This window comes from Triturus cristatus, chromosome 1_1, assembly GCF_964204655.1.
Source record: "Triturus cristatus chromosome 1_1, aTriCri1.1, whole genome shotgun sequence".
Classification (NCBI taxonomy): domain Eukaryota; kingdom Metazoa; phylum Chordata; class Amphibia; order Caudata; family Salamandridae; genus Triturus; species Triturus cristatus.
This window is the reverse complement of record NC_140579.1, coordinates 1115120175-1115141150: the sequence shown is the minus strand read 5'-3', so window position 1 is coordinate 1115141150 and position 20976 is coordinate 1115120175. Positions and strand designations below refer to the sequence as shown.

At 45.8% G+C, this 20976-nt stretch overlaps 1 protein-coding gene and 1 long non-coding RNA gene across 5 annotated transcripts in view; one reads left to right on the top strand and one right to left on the bottom strand.

Moving 5' to 3' along the window:
* The window catches only part of LOC146871696 (uncharacterized), a 683863-nt gene that overhangs the window by 58783 nt on the left and 604104 nt on the right, over positions 1–20976 (bottom strand). The window lies entirely within an intron of this gene.
* The window catches only part of LOC146871697 (uncharacterized), a 116528-nt gene that overhangs the window by 94031 nt on the left and 1521 nt on the right, over positions 1–20976 (top strand). For both annotated transcript variants that reach the window (XR_014981041.1, XR_014981039.1), the window contains exon 2: positions 1243–1327. This is a non-coding gene — a long non-coding RNA (uncharacterized LOC146871697). The remainder of the gene's footprint in view (positions 1–1242; positions 1328–20976) is intronic.

Here is a 20976-nt window from a genome sequence, read left to right as displayed (position 1 = left end):
GTGAGACACACAAAATGGCGGCCGACACTTCCTGATTTCGACCGACTGGAATGTTTACTGTCATGTAACCACCAATCAGAATTACGCTCGCGCACGGCAGCGTGCGCGTACGGTATGCTTACCGTACGCGCACGGTGCGCGCCTATAGATATGTATGTACTTTTAACTGCAATTTTCTCAGGAACTACTGAACAGATTGACTCCAGATATCCAAAAGGTACATCCCTGACCTGAGGACTACCTCTTTGCCAAATTTCAAGTAATTCTGTTCAGCTGTTCGGGCTGTACCTTGGACTAAAGGTCCCTATAGAAAAATGCATGGGGAAAACGCGTTTTGGGACCCCCCTTTTTTCTCAGCCTCCACTTGACGAATCACCCCAAGACTTTCAGGGTAGGAGCTGAGCGGAGCGCCCCACCTATTGAAAATTTCACAAGGATTCGTCAACCGGCGCCAAAGTTATTCAAAATAGAATTTTCAGGTTTCCTATGGAAACACGGTCCTAACTATAACTATCTACTGGTGACCGCCAGTAGATAATATAAATATATATATATATATGTCTCTATATATATATATATATATATATATATATATATATATATATATATATATATAGAGAGAGAGATGTGTATGTATATATAGAGAGGTGTGTGTGTGTGTATATATATGTAGATATATATATATATATAGAGAGAGATATGGCTATATATTTATATATATATGTAGATATATTTATTTAGATATATATGATACACATATATTTATCCAAATATATATAAATATTTATCTAATTACACATATATAGAAGTAAATGCACATACATATATATATATACTTTATAGGGGGCCCCACCAGTTATGATCTGTGGCCTAATATGTGTCTACCCCTAAACTCCACTTCAAGAGACACCACTGAAACTATTCATGCTTGACCATACCATTCAAACTTGCAGCAGCTTGAATGATAATATTTCAATATGTTGTTTCAGGCAATGGGAACGCTCAATTGAGAAGAGTAGGTTCAGAATCTTTTAACCCAGAATTGGCGATTTTACTTTTCTGACCATATGTGATTCCATATCTTTAATGCACATGTTGCTTTGCTAAAAAAAATGCAGGTACTGATTGGTTCTTTACTTGAGTACTCATTTGAATGATCAAATAAACAGCCGATCGATCATTGTTTTGATTATTGGCCTCCATTGTGCTCTACTAATCTCTCTTCTGTACAATTGTGAGCAGACAGTGTGTCAGGCCTGCAGAACGGCTGTTGGAGGCTGTAAGAAAGCAACAAAGCCAGGAAGAAAGGAGGCTGGAAGGTGAATGGGTGAGAGACACTTTGTTATTTACCAAAGCAGGTGTGTTGAGAGCTATGTCTCAAGGCGCAAAAAGACATTTCCACAGCATTTGTGCATTAATCCCAAGGGGTGGCACCCCTTCGCACACTCCTTGCTCTTTGCAGTTCTCAGTGGTTTGCAAAGTGGGCATTGCCATTTGTAACGTAATCCTGAATCACGAAGCACTTCCGTGCAGTGGGAACTCAGATTTTTCATTCACAAAGTCAACTGCACTGGCTTTGCAAACGCAAAGGGCCCAATTCACAAAAGTAATCTGAGACAACATCCTAACTTTAGGACTTTCTGTATTCACAAAGGGCATTTAGGAGTAGTAAAGTTAGAATTTTGTCTCAGCTAAACATAAGGTTTGGTCTTAAGTTAAACTTAAGACCAAAACTTAAGTTTAACTTAAACAAAATCCTAACTTTACTACTCCTAAATGAGCTTTGTGAATATCGAAAGTCGTAAAGTTAGGATTTTGTCTCAGATTACTTCTGGGAATAGGGCCCAAAGTCTTTTTGCGCGAGTCTCATAAAGTTCACGACTATATATGACATACTGCGCCCATGTATTTGTCAAATAAAGAATTCCAAATATTGCTTTTTGTAGTGTAAAATAATGATAGATTTTTTTTAATACTCTTGTTTATTTAAGCATTTTCATTAAACAATATACTTTGTCGGATCTGGTTGTCAGTGCATTTGCCTGCAACTTTGACAATAAAGTTATTCGCAGGATGGCCTCTGACTTGATAGAAGGGCAACATGCGGCGGTAGAATGGATTTGATTCTGCACGCAGGTTACTTCAAAACTGAAATAGTTGTTTTGGTGTATAAACATGAGACCCAAGCAGTAATCTTTCATTATATAGTAGTCAGCCTTTAAATTTAATATTTAAATCTATACAATCTTAAATTAAATTGAATCCCAACTTTCCGCATCCTGTCAGGATTTATTTTGACTCACCTACTGCACAACTTTATAATCTACTTCTCCGACCCTTCCAATTAGCCATCATTATGGTCTTTTGCGACCTCCTCCTCCCTCTCCAAACGCCTCTCTAGAAGGGGAGTCTATTTAATTAAAACGCTCATCCTCCAAATTTATCAAAATATGCCATGAAATATTTCAAACATAACGTTGTAAGGGAATTCCCAGAAACTCTGATTGCTGACCAGCACACTGTGCTCAGAAGGGATTCCTCAATACCGATCTATCTTGTACTTGTACTTTTTGCTCACAACTAGGAACGATGGCTCAACATCCCATTTGGAACCCCAAATACCTCTTCAACAAATGTCATCCCTCATGGGCAAAAAGCTGAACGTTTAACCTCTTTACACTGCACACTCCCTGTGTTTCTACAGACCCTGTCTGATCTCCCTGGTACCAACCAACCGTACCACGATACAACCACTACTAGTTATCTTCTCCCAAAAGGATCCCTCCTTCCTGCTCCCAGTCCACCCAACATTGACTTGACTCTCTTTGACTCTCCACCTAATTCTCCTCCTAACTACCCTCATACCTACCCTGCGAAGGCCACAGCTCTGCCTTTACCCCCTCATTGTTTATACCCTAAATGTTTAGCCTACTCCCAAAAAACTGTTCTTACTGACTCTCTCTCTGACACTTTCCTGAAAAACCATCCTACAACTGTCCCTGCTAACTTCTACCCTTATAACCCTCCTGCGATCTAATTAGTCTCATCCCTTCCATCCCAGTCCTATTCCCTACTCGCCTCTTCCTGATGTACCTACCGCGTCACTCCAATTAATCTCTCCATTCCACCCATTGCTCTCACTTACATCCTACCACACAGCCCTCTCACTTACATCCCAGCACACAGACCTCTCACTTTTGTTTCCTAACCCACCACTTTTTCTAGTAAATGCACTCACTTCCATCCTTCTCCCTTCCTAATCCTTACTCATCTGCCTACTGCTCAGCCACTAACCTCGTTCCTCTCCTCCCAACTAGTACCAGTGCAGCAACCACCTCAGATAGTGCACCACAGCCACCCCTATCCTCCCAGATCATTTCCTAATTTATACCCTTCTTTTGCCACAGTCGGATCTCCAACTGGTTCTCTGAGAAATACCAACCTTTCTTCTCACTCACCCCCATGCTGACTGCTCCCTCCAACCTACCACTGACTATACCGCTCCTGCCCTCCTCACCCGAGCTTCTAGCCCCTCTGACTGTTCTATCTAAGAAAACTGACTCCCTGACTGTCACAAGCAGGGGCATAGCTTGGTCAGTAAGATTGGAGGAGGGGGGCGTGAACTTCAGATTTCCCAACAATCGTGCCAGCGTATCCTGTTAAAGATAAATTATATGAGAAGCAGGGTATGATGGAGGCTTAAGGGGCAGTGCGTGAGTAGTACTTCAAAGAATATTTTTCAAGCTAACCGACATTTTTAAAACCTTCAAAACCGAGACCTGAGAGTGTGTGTGTGTGTGTGTTTTTTTCTGTGTATGGGAAAATACCTGATAAAATCCGACAGACACCTTATCATACCCAACTGAATCAACGTGTACCTACCTATTTACTCCATAATTCATTTTTAGGGGGGTGTAACACCCCAAACAGCCACCATTAAGCTATGCCCCTAGTTATAATCATTTTCTCAACTCTCATTCTCATTCTTCACACTCAACTACTGGTCACATCATAATCCCCAACATAGTGCTCACTCCCAGAAGAACAACTTTGCTGTGGTAATCTGTCTAGAAACTACCAATAGCCTAGACCCAACAGAACAATTCCCGCACTGGATGAGAATCTGAATCAACTTAGCTAATGTTCTGGAAATATATGGCCCATAACAGGTCTCAACACCTCTTCCATCAAGATCATAACCGCTAGCCAGGAATAAGGGACTCCCTAACCTCATTCAGTTTCCCACTAGATGCTCAAACTGTCCTGTCTTGAAGACCACTCACTCAACTCTGCGATGCATGCTGCGTGATTACCAATCCACAGCTAAACACTGTCTGGTACTATCAGACTCGATTGTGAACCTCTATCTTGATATCCTAGTCCTTACAGAAACTTGGTTAAATGATGCTTTGAACAATATCCTAGACCTTCTTCCTCCACAATATTCCATTCTCTGCCGTGACTGTGAAATCAGACACGGTGGTGGTGTAGCAGTAATTAATAGAAGCATTATTAGATGCAAAGTACTTCCAACTGATAATTTCCTTTCTTTCCAATGCCTATCTCTTGCAATCGGTCCCTGTAAGACATCCAATCTAAGAAAATACGTCCTATACCACCCTCCTTGTAAAAACAGCACATTTGTCAAGAAATGCATTGAATTAATATCATCACAGCTGCTACGCTCAAAGCCCCTCATCTTCCTTGGAGACTTCAATCTTCATTGGGATGAAGAAAATAAACAAACCTGTTCTCTTCTTTACTTCTGGAAAACGGCCTCCTCCAACACTGTCAGAAACCAACACACTACAAAAGCTCTATTATTGACCTCAATATCCCCGAAGGCACATATTGGACTGCTGAAGACCTCATTTCAGTAGATAGGTCCGACCACCTGAAAATTCCTTTCAAGCTATCCATTGCACATCTAAAACCTTTGGGCCATTTCAAGAGAGAGAAATCATGGCTGTGGGACAAACATTGGCATCAACAACCTGGCTAACAAGGCTCGAAGTGTCCATCTCACCCTTGATCTTGAGCGGGACATTAATTCCACAACAGAGCAATACAACAAATGCATAGGTAGCCTAGTTATTGAATATGCTTCACTGAAACGTAACCGTAAGTGACCCAAGCCTTCCCTCTCCTGATTTCCAAAGGATCTGTTTACCGAAAGAAGTCATCTGAGGAATAACAAATCAAACATCTTCAAAGCTCAATCTAAATCTCGCCACATTAAATCCATTCTTGATGTCACTACAAATCACCCACATCTAGTTTTTGATATCATCAATCCATCTCCCACTCCTCCACCAGCACAGTTTCCACATCCGCATCAAAATATGAAGAATTTGTGATCTCCTTTGCAGAGAAAGTAAAGTCTGTTTGTTGAGCAATCACTTCCTTCAACATCAACTATCCCAGATGATTGCACGAAGACCAGCAAAGCCCAGTGGACCTGGTCACACTTCAACACAGCCTCTGAGTAAGTTACTTGGGACTATAACTAGGGTCAAACCTCCCAATCACCTCTTTGATGCTTTGTCTGGCACACTCGGAAAGTAAATGGCCAAGATGCTGCTAGTACACTGGACCTCCATGCTGAACTGCTCATTGAAACAAGGCGTTTTCGCCAACAGTCTGAACATCGGTCAGATGTTCCCCATCCTGAAAACACCAAGTACCTACACCAATGACATGAACAACTTTTGCCCGATTTCAACACTTCTCTTTTTAGGGAAGATATCATAATGCTGAGTAGCTATTGTTCCCACATCCAGTCTAACAACCTCTTCAGTGTTTTCCAGTCAGGCTTCAGGCAGGGTTGCAACACAGAAACAGCCCTTCTGCAAATAGTGGACAAATCTCTTTGCCTCCTTGACTTTGGGTACTCCTGTCTACTTGCGCTCCTGGACCTTTTGGGTGCCTTCAATGCAGTCAACCAAAGCACTTTGATTAGCATCCTGAAGAAATGCATAGGCATTGATCGGACACTCCTAAAGGGGTTGGACTCCTGTTTGTCCAACTGTTCATAAATAGTGAAAGTAGGGAGCTCTATCTCAGTAGGGCCGCACTGGAAACCCAGAGCAGCCCTGGCAATGTTGAAGGACCAGCCCCCGAGAGGAGAGGAGGTGTGCAGGGGGCTGGGGAGGTGCAAGTGTGAAGCACTGCGTCTTTTGTTTCTGGGGGACAATATAGCAGCACCAAAAAAATGTCCCCTACCACTGCAAAACCGGCCTCCACCCTTCCAACCTCCTGGAAAAACATCCGATGCCTGATATAGCCAATCTGGTCCTGTATCTCACGCAAAAATACTGCAAAAGACAATTGAGGCACTATCATTCTTTGCAATTAGGACACACCAAAAGGAGGTTTGCAAGGGGGGGGGGGGGTACTTGTGGAGCCATATGCTTAGCCTGACAACACATCAATCGTGGATCGATACTATGCAATAGGCACTGAGTAAGTTGTGGAAACAAGTGTGTCTCAAAGTTTAATGAAATTAAGAACAACTTGTATCTGGTTTTCAGTACGATATAACACAAGCATTTGCAATGCAATAGGTCTCGCATCTGCGAGAGTTTGAGCTATTGGCATTGTAAATGACAATGCCTTTTATTTATGTGTTTTGAAAAGCTGCAAGCTGCGCATAAACACACACTTTGTACTTCTAGTCCTCGCTTACGACAAGCAAGACTGGCAGTAAAAGAGGCTCAGTTATTGCCAGCCTTGCATCTCGTAAGCAAGGGCTATAAGTACAAAGTGCGCCCTCGCAGGTTTTCAAAACACACAAATAAAATGCATTATCATTTTGCAAAGCCAATAGTTCAAACTCTCGCAAATGCGAGACCTATTGCATTGCAAATGCTTGTTATATATAAGAAAGCGGAGACAAGGTCCCCACGCCCAGCATTTGCAGCCGTCCTATATTGGACAGCCTTTCAATGGGCTGCGAGTATACAGACTCAAAATACATTAGAAAAAACTTCTTCTTCCAATCGGATTTGAGTAATTTATAACATGTGGGTCCATAAACTCAGGTTTGCCGACCATCTGCGGATGAACGATCCATGTATCTAACTTGATTGAAAGGTCAAATGAATGTCAAGCCCTTTTCCAAAGCTAATTTCCCACTCAGTTTAATCAACATTGAAAACTCAAACCCCTCATTAAAAAAAAAATTATGTCTAGAATTTTAGAAGACACAGATGGGAATTTCCATTTCGGACCTTCTCTCTTACCAGTGTCACAAAAACTTTCAATGCGATCGCGGGAGCTCAAACACCGTCCAGATAGTTTTAGAGCTCCTAGCACCAGAAAGAGGAAGTGCATTAGGATCTATACAGACCCCTCCATTCATCCACCAAACCTTCAACAGGAAGGGCATCCAGACACCAAGGAACACAAAGGAACTGCGGCCCGTGCCTGTCTCAACAAGCATTTGCAATACGCTGTACGCGTGCACATCGCCTGTCCAGGCGCGTGCGTGCACGCCTGTCTGGGTGCATGCACATCTCCTGTACCCCGCCGCGAAGCACGGATAGGAGATGTGAATGCGCGTGCAGAACTCCTGTCCTCTGCGCGCTTGCACATGTCCTGTCCCCCTTCCACTGACAAACTGACAACAATAGGTCTCGCCAAAGCGAGAGCAGCGCATGCGCTGCGTCGCTAGGCAGGCCTATAACAAGAAGTAGGGGGACGCTCCAAGTTAGGTGTCACAGGAAGTGACATCACAACAGGAAGTGACATCACGAAAGGTAGTCCCCTCTTATTACAGGGAGACCCGCTTCACTTGGGGGGCCACGTTAACCCACTGTGGAATGTAGCGTCATTCTCTGACCGTCTCTGCACGCTGATCAGCAGTTTACAGAACATCCCTTCCGATACAATGCCATCCAGGTCGGATTTCTCACAGGCTACTGGGGCCTGACATCACTTACTAAATGCGCGTTGCCAACTCGCTACTTACGCACCACGCATCCTAGTACACGGAAGTGTTGGTAAACAATTCCACTGAATCACGCGCCAGCGAGCTCCAATATAAACAGAACCGTTCTCCAACCGCCAGGCACCACCACCACAGCGCACAAGATTGACAGCCAGCCCTGTATTTGGGAGATCGATGGGGCGGCTGTGCGGGCAAGTAACGCCCAGCTTTTGGGCAGGGGGGACAGCATCCACCCGGTAAAATAAGTGGGGGGACGTTGTCCACCCGCGTGGTATCCCGACTCGAGCCCTGGTCTTCTATCTTTGAACCACAGCAAATGTGAAAAAATAACATCAACCTTTGAAGGAATCTTAATTGCTCAAATTACCTCCTGAATTCCAGCATGGTTATTCTAGTGGTTCACCCCTACTTCCACTGCTTATGAGGCACAGTGTTGAGACCTGTAGTCCTATGCTATTACCGAGTGAGGACAGCCAGACTGCACCCTGCCCCACCCCATCGCTCCACCCAACACGGCACCCCATTTCTCCGCGCAGCATAACAGTGTGTACTGACTCCAGGCATATATCGGGTGGCTGAACATGGTATCCCTGGCATTTCCCGCTTTAACACAAGGAGACTCCAATGCACATAGCAGTCAAGTTTTGGAAAAGACCCCAGGCCTGTGCAGCAGATAAAGGGCGGAGCACGTGTTGGCCGTCATCCCAAAAGATTAAAAGAACTAAACTTAGATTAAAAATCAATGTCAGCAAGAACAGTAGTATTATCTTTTCTTCCTCAACGTAACACTTATGTAAACTTACTTCATATACTTTCTGCAACTGTAGTACTCTGTCATACCAGAACTTACGTGGTTTTCAGTGACCGTCTGGTGGTTGTCCATCATATATGTATGCTTAAAAACTACTGTGAATGAGGACCTTATCCAGGTCCAACTGGGATACACACACCCACACACACACCAACCGTTTACTGATAACTGTGTAATAGATCAAGCCTATAAAACAACTAAGAAGGATTTGGGAACCCTACTCTCCTATCTCTTAGTGACCCTGGGCTGTAAACCTGCTCTGAGAGAGGAGTTGGGCTTGTGGCGATGAGGCCTGGCCCTGGGGACCAGCCGGGCTGGTGGCGGTGAGGCCTGGTCCCGGGGAGGAGGCTGGCTGGTGGCAATGATGCCTAGTCCTGGGGAGCAGCAGGGCTGGTGGCAGTGAGGCCTGGTCCTGGGGACCAGCCGGGCTGGTGGCAGGAAGGCCTGGTCCTGGGGAGAAGCTGGGCTGGTGGCAGTGAGGCCTGGTCCTGGGGAGCAGGTGGGCTGGTGGCAGCGAGGCCTGGTCCTGGGGAGCAGCCAGGCTGGTGGCAGTGAGGCCTAGTCCCGGGGAGCAGTCGGGTTGGTGGCAGTGAGGCCTGGTCCTGAGGAGCAGCCGGGCTGGTGGCAGTAAGGCCTGGTCCTGGGGAGCAGCCGGGCTGTTGGCAGTGAGGCCTAGTCTTGGGGAGCAGCCGGGCTAGTGGCAGTGAGGCCTGGTCCTGGGGAGCAGCCGGGCTGGTAGCAGTAAGGCCTGGTCCTCTGGAATCATGTCCGATCTAGGCAGAAGCAGGGTTGTAGTGCTGGTATGAGTGTCATTGAGGCATTCTCTTGGTAGGAGACCAGTATAGATTTTAGTAATGTTTCTGCTACCAAAAGCTGATCTTGGTAGAAAGGAGGGGGCGGGGCTGGTAGCAGTGTCTCTGGGTACAAAAGGACAGCAGGACTGATGCCAGTGAGATAGGTCCTGAGGGCGTCTGTAGAAATATTAATCCAGGGAAATCCAAGGTGATTTAAAGAAGGTATTTATTGTAAGATAACTCCACCCAGCGCACGGAGCATTCCTTCAGTAGAAAGCACGAACGGAAGCTCAGCAGTATTGTTCGAACCTCCACAAACGGACCCTCAATGCGTGAGCCACATATTAAAAAATAAACAGAGTACATAACAATGCATCGTGCGTTGCACGAGAACAAATAGAATACAATAAAGGCATCACGCGCTACCCGGGCGATGTACGCTTAACACTATACTTTAAAATACAACAAAACATTGCGCGAGTAGCGCAATGCACGTTTACCACTACATCACCTTCCCCCTTTTAATAAAAAATAAACAGAAAAAGACATAAGCATATTACTTAATATCTGACCTATCCATCGAATCTTCTTGGGACCTTAATTGTACGACCATGGGAAGAACATGAATAAACATTCAAGGGATTTGAACGGATAGAGGAAGGAAAAGAAGGTGGAGAGGACTGGGGTGCAATATCAACCTTTCTTGACAAATCTAACCAGTAACTCCAATCCACGTCACCTTCACCACTCCTACGCTTGTCTTGCATAATCTCCACCTGGCGGGGGGACATTTTGCAAGATGTCTCTTGTTCCACCACCCTCTCCTATCAAAAAAAGCAGCCCCCTTGCTAACTTTCAGGACTTGGACTGGATCAAATAAAATCGATTCTCCTTTCCTCACTGTTCGGTTTCTTAATTAAAACCCAGTCACCTACTAGGACATCCTCCGCATTGGGTGAACTTTTTTTTTAATTGAAATTGACTTTCATTTGATTTTGTTTCTCATTCACTCTCTTATAAACTTCCTCCAGGTTAATCCTTTTCTCACCAGCAATATCTTGTAACCACGTTGGGAATAAAACAGAATGAGCCTCCCTGCCTCTTAATAAATTAAAAGGTGAGATACCAGTGGTGCAGTGAGGAGCAGTGTTATAACTCCAAACTTTCTATCTGATGAAATCCTCAACATTAAGGTTAGAAGACAAAGCTGTCTGCATCCCTTCTTTGATCACTTTATTTCCTCTCTCCACCAACCCGTTCGATGAAGGGGAATACAAAGCGACTTTAAGTTGTTTAATATCTAAATCTTTCAAAAATGTGCACATCTTTTCAGACACAAAATGGGTACCGTTATCAGTAACGATGATTTTGGGAGAACCTTCTAAAAGGAAAATCTTATTTAAAAATGAAATTGTTGCGTCAGTATTGGGAGCATTTACAAAATCATAGTACATCCACTTTGAAAAATAGTCGACCAATAAAATGATATATTTCTTCTCTTGATTTAAAATGGAATAAGGTCGAGAAAAATCGATCGACCTTTTCCCAAGAAGAACGTGGAAATTCAGTGGGGTGTAAAGGAACTTTGAGAGTCTGCCAGTGTTTGTCTGACAAAAGACACTCAGGGCAATCATCGATTGTCTTCTTCACTTGGGTATCTAAGGAAGGCCACCAGTAATGTTGTTTTATTTTCATAATGGTTTTAGTGACCCCTAAATGTCCCTGATGGGCTTTGTTCACAATTAAGGAGCGTAAACTAGATGGGGGGGGAACAAACTTGTCCCCCCTTCGAACAATACCATTCTCTATTGAAAGTTCCTCAGACACTTGAGCAAATACACGTAAATCACCTTCTAAACACCTAGACTCGGGTCAACGATGAGTGGAATAATCAATAATTTTCTGAAGGACTATATCCTTCTTTCAGGCTGAATTCCAATCTTTTTCTGACCAAACAGAATCATATTCAGACACTGCATCTACTACTGCAACACACTCGATGTCCTCCGGTGAGATATCATCATCATCATCTTTGGTCATTGACAACCTAGAGAGGCAGTCAGCTCGGAAATTCTTTCCCCCTTGAATATGTTTAACAATAAAATGAAACTCCTGTAATCTGGACACTAATCTCATTAGCCTCGCAGACATGGAAGAAGAATTTACTTTGTCAAAAATATAAATCCGGGGTTTGTGGTCTGTTACAAGCTTGAATTTCCGACCCCAAATGTACATTTTAAATTTCTGTACTGCCCACACACATGCCAGCGCTTCCCTTTCGATAGTACTGTACTGTTGTTCAAATGACTTGAGTGACCTAGATGCGAAGGCTACAGTTTGCTCATGACCATTTACCCTTTGTGTAAGTACTGCCCCAAGACCAGAAATGCTAGCATCAACGGTTATGATAGATGTGCAATCGTCCCTAAAAACATGTAAGGCTTGTGCCGACACAATCATCTTTTTGACATCACTGAAACTTTCTCTAGGTCAGCAGACCATTTAAAACTAACACCTTTCCTTAGAAGCATGCGTAAAGGTTCAACTAGTTGGGCATACAAGGGAACAAACCTAGCGTAATACTCGGCTAATCCTAACAAGGACCGTAAGGAGTCCTTATCGGTGGGGTGTTTGGCATCCTCAATGGCCCTAATGACTGAAAATTTAGGTTTGATCCCTTGTACGGAAACTGTGTGACCCAAATACTCCAGTTCTTGGACTGCGAACTTACACTTGTCTGAACGTATAGTCGTGTTTTTTTACATCAAAATTGACAAATTCCGTCTTAAAATCATATTATGTTCCTTAAATGATTTTGCATAAATCAAAATATCATCTAAGTAAGCCTGTACACCACTGATTTCATTAAACAGAGTATCCATGAGTTTTTGGAAAACACTCCCTGCCGATGCTAGACCGAATGGGAGGCGTAAAACTTTGTAAGCACCGAAGGGGGTAACGAAAGTTGTAAGTTCTTGAGATTCTTTTGATAAGGAAACTTGGTGATAAGCCGATCTCAAGTCGATAAGTGAAAACTATTTAGCGCCCCCTAGATTTGCTAATAATTCATGGATTCAAGGGAGGGGGTGGACGTCTATGATAATATTTTTGTTTAAAGCGTGCAAGGCCGCACATAGTCTGATCTCACCGGACTTTTTGCGTGCCACCACGATGGGTGCGACCCATTGGGAAGAATCGGTGGGTTCTATGATCCCTTGATTGCACAAATTCTTTAAAGTTTCTTTTAATTCATTCCTTACACTTAAAGGGACAGAGCATACTTTGTGTGGGATAGGTTGGGCCCCAGGAATTAATCTAATGCGGTGCTCAAAACCCTTGACAACACCCACAGTGTTGCTAAATACAGGTTCGAATTCTGAGATAATCTCCTTTAGAGGACTAGAATCTGTACCAGAAATGTTACACTCAATATTACAAACTGGAAGCTCCCCAACCTTTATAGGGTTCGTGTTAGACCTGCCAGCCCTTTGGCTGCCCCTCCTCATTTTTGTTCCCTTTACCCTCTAATTTTTCTGTCCACTAGTTTTTTTGGTGTTGAGATAGAGGCTCTGGGTGCCCCATTTTCACTAAATGAGGGTGAGGCGCAAGGTGCTTCTCTAAAATGGAGGGAGGGAGAGTGCTCCTCCACAAAATGGCGGCCTTAACTGTCACCTCAGACCCTGGGCCATAGGCTGTCATGGGGGGTTCCAGAACCTTCTGGGCCACTCTGGCCAGTCAGGGCCCAGGTTATAAATAGAGGTGAGGTGGACGGCCATTTTGAGTAGAAGGTGACGTAAGGTAGTTAGGAGTAAGACACCTGAGTGGGGGAGGTGGGTGCGCTAGAGAGGGGAACTGACAGATCTTAGGGCCTGCTTTTTCATCCCCCTCGGCTGACACTACCCCCTGCCTCTTGACCTGACCCTTCCCTCAGCCACTGACCCTGGGATCACATCAGCTCAGGAGCTCCCCACCTAGCCAGGACTCCTGTAGAGAACGGGAAAATAGACTGATTATTTCTGGCTTTCCTGACCTTGCCTGGGACTCCTCCATCCTTTGACGTCACCGGCGTGTGGCCTGCCACCTCTTAGCCGGCCTGCCTGAGCTGGGGCAACACTGAGGGAGAAAGGGGGGGCTTGGCGCTTAAGCAATCGCCATTCCCTAGACTGTAGAACACTCCCCTTAACTCTACCCCTCCCCCACTAAGGGGGAGGGTTGTTGCGCAGTGCGGTCCAGAGTGCTGAGGGAGTCGTCGAAGGATAGAGGAAGGCCGCGTTTGGCCTTGAAGCCTGCATCTCCCCGATCACGTGCCGGGGGCGGACTGTGGAACGCCGCCCCCGCTGTTGTTCAATTGGCTGAGGAGGCCGCGCCTCCGCAGGCCGCGTTGCTCCCGACGGCTGCGGGCGCGCCTCCTGTCAGCCGCTAAGCTCAGTAGTCCTCCGGGTCCCAGGAGTCATCACGAGGCCCGCAGACGACCCCACGGCTGGGTTTCAACTTTACCCCCCAGTCACCAGAGAGAGAGTGGGGACTGCCGGCAGGCGGAGCTCTCGGAGGAGCGAGCCCTCAACCGATCCTGTCGACTTCAAGGTGGCCCACAAGTAAGGAGATCCCTGGGGAGGAGGGCGGAAGGGAGGGCCGAAGGCCGGAGTGGCCCTGGATTCGCCCCTCCCCAGGGGAAGTCTCACCTTGAGCCTGGCAGCCTCCAACTACTCCGGCAGAAAAGATAACCCAGCTCCTGGCCCTTCTCCTCTCGCCCTATGAAGGATGTGACACCTGAAGAGTAAGCCGGGCATTTTGGGGCATAGGCGGTAACCAGCCATGTGTAGTAAGCCTATGTAAAGGCAATGATTCATGCCTTCCAATAATGCAGAACTAAGCGCATAACGATCTAATGTGAATAGCGCTGTGTTTAATACTTACATTTTGAGCGCATAGTGAACTAATGTGAATGGTGCTTTGTTTAATAACTAAAATTCAAGCGCTTAAGGAATACTGTGAACAGAGCTATGTTTAATAACCTTTTTCAGCGCATAATGAAAGGCTGAGAGCAGCGATAAGGTTGATAACTAAATTTCAAGAGCATTGAGATTGCTGTGTACATTGCTATGATTAATGACTTGATTTATTGTGTTAATGAATATGCCGTGTTGGAATTGACCATTAGGTGGTGCGCCTGATCGCACGCCAGGTCTAAAATAAGAAAGTACTGACAACTTAGTCACAGTGATATGTTTTGGCTATAATGAATTGTAGATAAGAACTGATTGAATCTTATGTGAAAAGAAAGGAAGAACAAGATAAAAGAGAAGATGAAGCTTTTCTACCTTTTCTAATTATTTGGTGTAGCGCCATTTTTAGTGGTGGTACGCTGGAGTGTGAAGTGAGTGTGATGCAAGCACGACATGTAACTCTGGAGTAGGCCTTTTCACTTGAGCCAAGCTACCCTAGGACTTTAGGTCCAACAGTTCTCATCACCAGGAACCAAATACAGGCCCATGCAAGCAAGATCTTTCCATCCGATAATATTCTTACCTTTCTCAACGACATACATTTTTGTCATAGTTTCTCTGCCAAGACATTGTACTAGACCTCAGAAATATCCAAACATATTAATATCTTTGTCACCAAATGCTTTTGGATTTACATCAGATGGAAGGAGATCAACCTTTTTGTTCCATAAATCATAAAAAGTAGAATCTCTCAGGATCGTAATAGGAGACCCCGAGTCCGCCATTACCTGCAATGGAACATTGTCAATTATAGCCGAACACTATGTTGTTAAGTGAATTACCACAAGCATCAACATCAGGATCAACACAGCTTACGTTAAGTGACCTTCTAACATTTCTACATACTCCCTGAAAGTGTCCCATTTTTTTTTACAAATAACACATCGTTTGTTGATAGCGGGGCAATTTGGGGAATTGCCAATGTGGTTTTTAGATCCGCATCTAGCAAAACACCGAATGTTTCTTTTGAACAAACAAACTTGGTAGGTTTAGTCTTAACGTTTATCGAGCATAAGGCATTGTCTCTGTCCGTTTCTGGTGAAGAAATTAGATTAACTCTGCTTTTAGAGCCATCTATTACTTTACTGGAGAGAGTGGAACGTTCAATGCTTAAGGCTAAGTCAATTACTTCGGATAGAGAGATTTTTGCAACCTAGAATTCTCTCCTTAATTTTACGTGAGGCACAGTTAAAAACAAACTGATCTCTGATATAATTATCAGACAATGGTCCGAAATCACATGTGGTAGACAAAACTCTGAGGGCAGATTTATACTCTTCCACTTTCTCTTCCCCTTTTTGCTTTCTGCTATAAAAATTATGTCGTTCTAGCATGATGTTTGGTTTATCTGAACTTTTTAGACGTGCAACTGCTTCCAGATAAACATTCCACTGACCATCGCCTGCGTGAGATGCTGGTGGTGGAATAGGTACAATACTGTCGAAGATCCTTTGCGCAGCCTGGCCAAGACATCCGAATAGTAAGGCGAACTTACGAGCAGGGGAGTAACCAACCGCGTCGATAGCAAGAAGATGATTTTCAAAAAGTCTAAACCATTCTGACCAAATGGTTTCTGGGCTACCAGGTTTGCTGAGAAAAGGAGGGGGTTGGGTAATTTGTTGAACATTAGCCATCACAACGCTTCAAGATAAAACACACTTACAAATAAAATGTAAAGAGGCAAGATATTGAAGTATTACAAAGACACACCAAGAGTATAATTAAATGAGTGTGTGTCAATGTTGTAGATTTGAAGTTATATTGGTTAAATCTCTGCTAAATTGATTATAAAGCGTGTGTGTCGCTGATGAAGATTAGACACATCACTGTTGTGTAGAAAAAACCTTTGAACATGTATGTTCAACTGATCTTGTCATATGACTGAGCGTGTGTGTCTCTGCTGAAAATCCTGGCACACTGTAAGCTTTAAATCATAGTAACCTGGCGCGCTGTAACCGGATGAAGCATTAAATCCTGGCATTTGTAGTGAGCGCGTCTCTGTTACACCTGCAGATGACTGAGCGTGTGTGTCGCTGTTGAAAATCCTGGCACACTGTAGGTTTTAGCGTGCGCATCGCTGTTACACCTGCAGACGTGCTGAAATAATCCTAATCAGAAGCGTGCGTGTCGCTGAATGTTGCTGCAATACTTCAGGAATCTGAATTTGAAGCAGATGACCTGCTGGAAATGTTCCTTTAATTAGAAAACGAGTTGGTAAGCGTGCGCGTCGCTGAAAACGGATCAGACGCGCTGTCAAAACACTTTGGGATTGGATACAATGTATCTGCTACCGACAAGTTTGCGTTGGAAAAACTTCAGCGTGTGCAATCATTAAGAAGAAAACTTGCCGTGATTGGATGAAATGTGCTTAAATAAATGCGCTCTATCCAGTCACAGCGGTAAACGTAATTCTATGGCAGTCCACGGAGGCTCTGATTATGCTTCTCTTTGCTTTACTGCAAAACACAGCAGCCAATAAAAACAACTTTAAACTCCACCATACCCCGGAAGTACAACCCCCTCCAGTAGTATGCCCCAATCACTGTCAACACTTTAGTATATAAAGTCCGAATCACGACCTCACTTCCTCATTCTTTGCTGCTGCAGCAGCAGATAAGTGTTTTTCCCTTACCTTTTATCAGTTTGGTAGATTGTGGGGAAATATTTGTTTGAACGATATTCGTCGCTAATATCTTCTATTTCAGGCTTGTGCTGAAGGTTTGTTAACTTGTAGCGTGATCGGCGGATCGGTCCCGAAGCGTGTGCTCTCGGCTCCGGTCCCGCTGAGGTCGTGGCGCCTCGCAGCACGCGCGCGTCGTTGACTAATTGCGAGCGTTACGGGGCGGTGGAGAAGGAGGAGGCAGACGCGACACGCTCGTGCGCAGAGAGCGGTCGCGTCGTTACCTGGACGCTCTGCCTGTGCGCGCGAACTCGTTTTCAGCAGTTTTGAAGTAACGGCTCCTCGCGCACAGAACAGAAAGACTGCACCCATCTCTGGCCTCATAAATTGATCGCTTACCGGAGCGTGTGACCGGAATAGAGCCTTGCTCTAGGGGAGTGTACTGGGGTTTCTCCTTCCACCTTGACTTTATCACAGAACCTTTAGTTTAGGTTGTTCTCGTTGGTGCTCTTGTTAGGGACCAGGTTCTGACAGACCCCTGGGCTGCTCCCCCCGTGAATCTCCTCCAACCCTCTCTGCTTCAGGCAATGGCGTACTACGCCGAAGAGGAGGATCAGTGGGTAGAGTGATAATTATGAGGACTATGAGGAACCTGAAAACTTGGAGGAGAATTTGGTTGAAGCCCTGGATACCCACGTCCAGGGTTCAGTTAACAAGGCGTTGATAAAAGCCCTCAAGCCTTTTACTAAACCCCTCCTTAAGTATGGCAAGAGAAAAATGAAGACCCAGCATAGTGACGCAGGCACTTCGCAGTCTTCGGCCAAAGTATTGGCGCGTATGGCAAATGTTATGAAAGACCATGGATCCATGGCTGCTTATACCACGGATGAATCATTACCGTCTACTACTAACACTTCTGACTCGGAGGTGGAGTCGGTGAGACCCAAAAAGAAAACAAAAAAGGTGAAACATACAGCTTACAAGGCGGATGACAGCCAGGCCCCTAAAAATCTATTATTCGACCCTCTTATTCATCCGCGATCCTCGGAGTGGGTTCCCTGTCCTGAAGTGGCCCATTATGTGGGGGTAAACTTACGGCAGGGTTTCGAGAAGGAGGTGCGCGCCACATTGAGATCGGAATGTCCGAGACCATCGCTGACTGGCAAAGTGGCGGACACGCCAGAATTAGACCCTAATATGGCTACGTTTATGCGAAAATTCGCAAAAGATCCGAAAAAGGGTTTGGATAGAGCCTGGCGGGGGTGCCAGGATAAATTACTGGATGTTTCGGGGCCCCTCACAAAAATATTAGACGCGGCGGTCAACGCTAAAAACCAGAATGTTCCATTGGACACCTCTGATATTATGGAGTGGGCTCTTCGGGCCCTGTGCTTTTTAGGAAATGACAATGTGGCGCTGTCAACCGAAAGGCGCTCCTTCTTAATGAGAATAGACTCTCAATTAGCGGAGATGGCCACGACCGAACCGGGTTCCTTGGCCAATGGCATGCTGTTTGGCGACAAATTTGTCAAAGAGATGGGCAAATACGTGGCCACTTTCTCAGCTCTAGACAAGGCGCAGGCTAACATCAAGAAGGTGTTCCACACTGGTGTTTTTGATTGGGCCGGACGCGCTAGAGGTCGAGGGTCCGGCCGAGGCTACAACCAGACCTCCCGAGGTGCTGAACAAAGAGGCAGAGGTGGTCAGAGGTCGCAGTTTTACCCCTCCCGCAATAGGGGTGGACGAGGTCGAGGCCACAGAGGAACCTATAGAGGACAGCAAAATTCCAGAGAACTCCTATTCAGGTAACGATTTTGAATACCACAGAATGCATGGTGGGAGGTCGTATTGCGTTGTTCCTTCACAGGTGGCAGGAGATTACGGTCGATCCCTGGGTGTTACAAACAGTGCAGGGCTTCCACATAGAGTTCTACGCCACTCCGACTCAGTCAGGTGCCCGGCTCCCTACATTTTTCCCTACAAGAACAGAGTTTCATCGACAGGGAAGTGGAAGCACTACTCCAAAAGGGGGCAATAGTGAGGTCTATTCCCCATCCTCGGGGTTTTGTAAGCACGATTTTCTTGGTCCCGAAGAAGGACAAAGGGTTCAGTTTAGTGTTGAATCTGAGAGTTCAACGCTTGGGTGGTGTATCGCCACTTCAAGATGGAGGGCATCCATTTACTGAGGGACATCCTCCTAGAACAGGATTGGCTCGTTCGCTTAGATCTGAAGGACGCCTATCTGGCGGTGCCTATTTTCCCGCCACACAGGAGGTTTCTCCAGTTTCTCTGGCGCGACCAGTGGTTCGAGTTTTCCGCGATGCCCTTTGGTCTGTCTTCCGCCCCTTGGTGCTTCACCAAACTCATGAGACCGGTGGTCCAATGGTTGAAAGAACGAGGGGTACGCCTGATAATTTACCTCGACGACATTCTAATTATGGCACAGTCGAGGGAACTCTTGATGAGTCACCTGTCTTGGACTCTCCACCTGTTACAAGATCTGGGTTTCCTTTTGAATCTGGAGAAGTCGGTCCTGATTCCATCGCAATCGATGGATTTTTTGGGCTTTCAGATCAATTCTCTCACGTGCCAGTTACTTCTTCCCTTGAGGAGGAGAGTGTCTATCAGGAAGGAATTGAGGAGAGCGCTTTCCTCCAACAATATCATTACGGACACTAGCTCGCCTCGTAGGCCTGTTGGCGGCGTCCATTCAGACGATATTCCCGGGCCCCTTGCATTACAGGGCCCTTCAGAGATTGAAAATTTTGTATTTACGCAAGGGTCTCTCGTATGCACAACAGATAGCCCTCTCAGCGGAGGCTCGTACGGAGATCAATTGGTGGTTAGACCATATGGATGCCTGGAACGGCAGAGCCATTTTCTCCTCCAGCCCGGATGTAGTGATAGTCAGATGCGAGTCGCTGGGGCTGGGGAGCGCGGTGCGGGACCATGGAGACAGGGGGTCGCTGGTCTCAGGAGGAGCTAAAATTGCATATCAACTGCTTGGAACTTCTGTCGGGAGCGTTTGCGATTCGAACTCTGGCCCCGCAGAAGATGTCTTGTTGCATTCTTCTACGCATGGACAATGTGTCCGCGGTGAGATACATAAATCGACTCGGAGGGACCCGATCTCGTCTCTTGGCAGAGATAGCCAAGGACTTCCAGGCATTATTGCCTGGACCATCGTCTGGTGGTGACGGCGGAGTATATTCCCGGGTCGTCCAACGTGATTGCCGATTGGAATTCACGACATTTGCGGGACAGCAGCGACTGGAAGCTGCATCCCAGCAGTTTCGAAGCGTTGAATCTCAAGTGGGGACCCTGTGTGTTGGACCTGTTTGCGTCCAGACTCAACAGTCAGCTTCCACGGTTCTACAGTTGGCGGCCGGATCCTCTAGCGGTCGGCTCGGACGCCTTTCTTCACTCGTGGATGACGGGCATTCTATATGCCTTTCCACCATTTGCCATGATTCCGAGAGTGTTGGCTTACGTTCGCAGGCAGAAAGCAGAACTAGTCCTGGTTACACCTTGTTGGAAAGCGCAAGCATGGTTTCCAACCGCCTTGAACTTGGCCTGTGCGCCTCAGGTGCGTCTTCGGTCGTTTCCGGACATTCTCACGGATCCTCAGGGGCTGCGCCACCCGTTAGTGTTGCAGAACCAACTGGTTCTCATGGCCTGGAGACTTTCAGGCGTCGCTGGCAGGTGCCGGGAGTTTCGCAAGACACTCTCTTTTTCTTATCCCAGGCTTGGGCACCCTCCACACACAAGCGATATGAATCGGCTTGGAAGCGATGGGT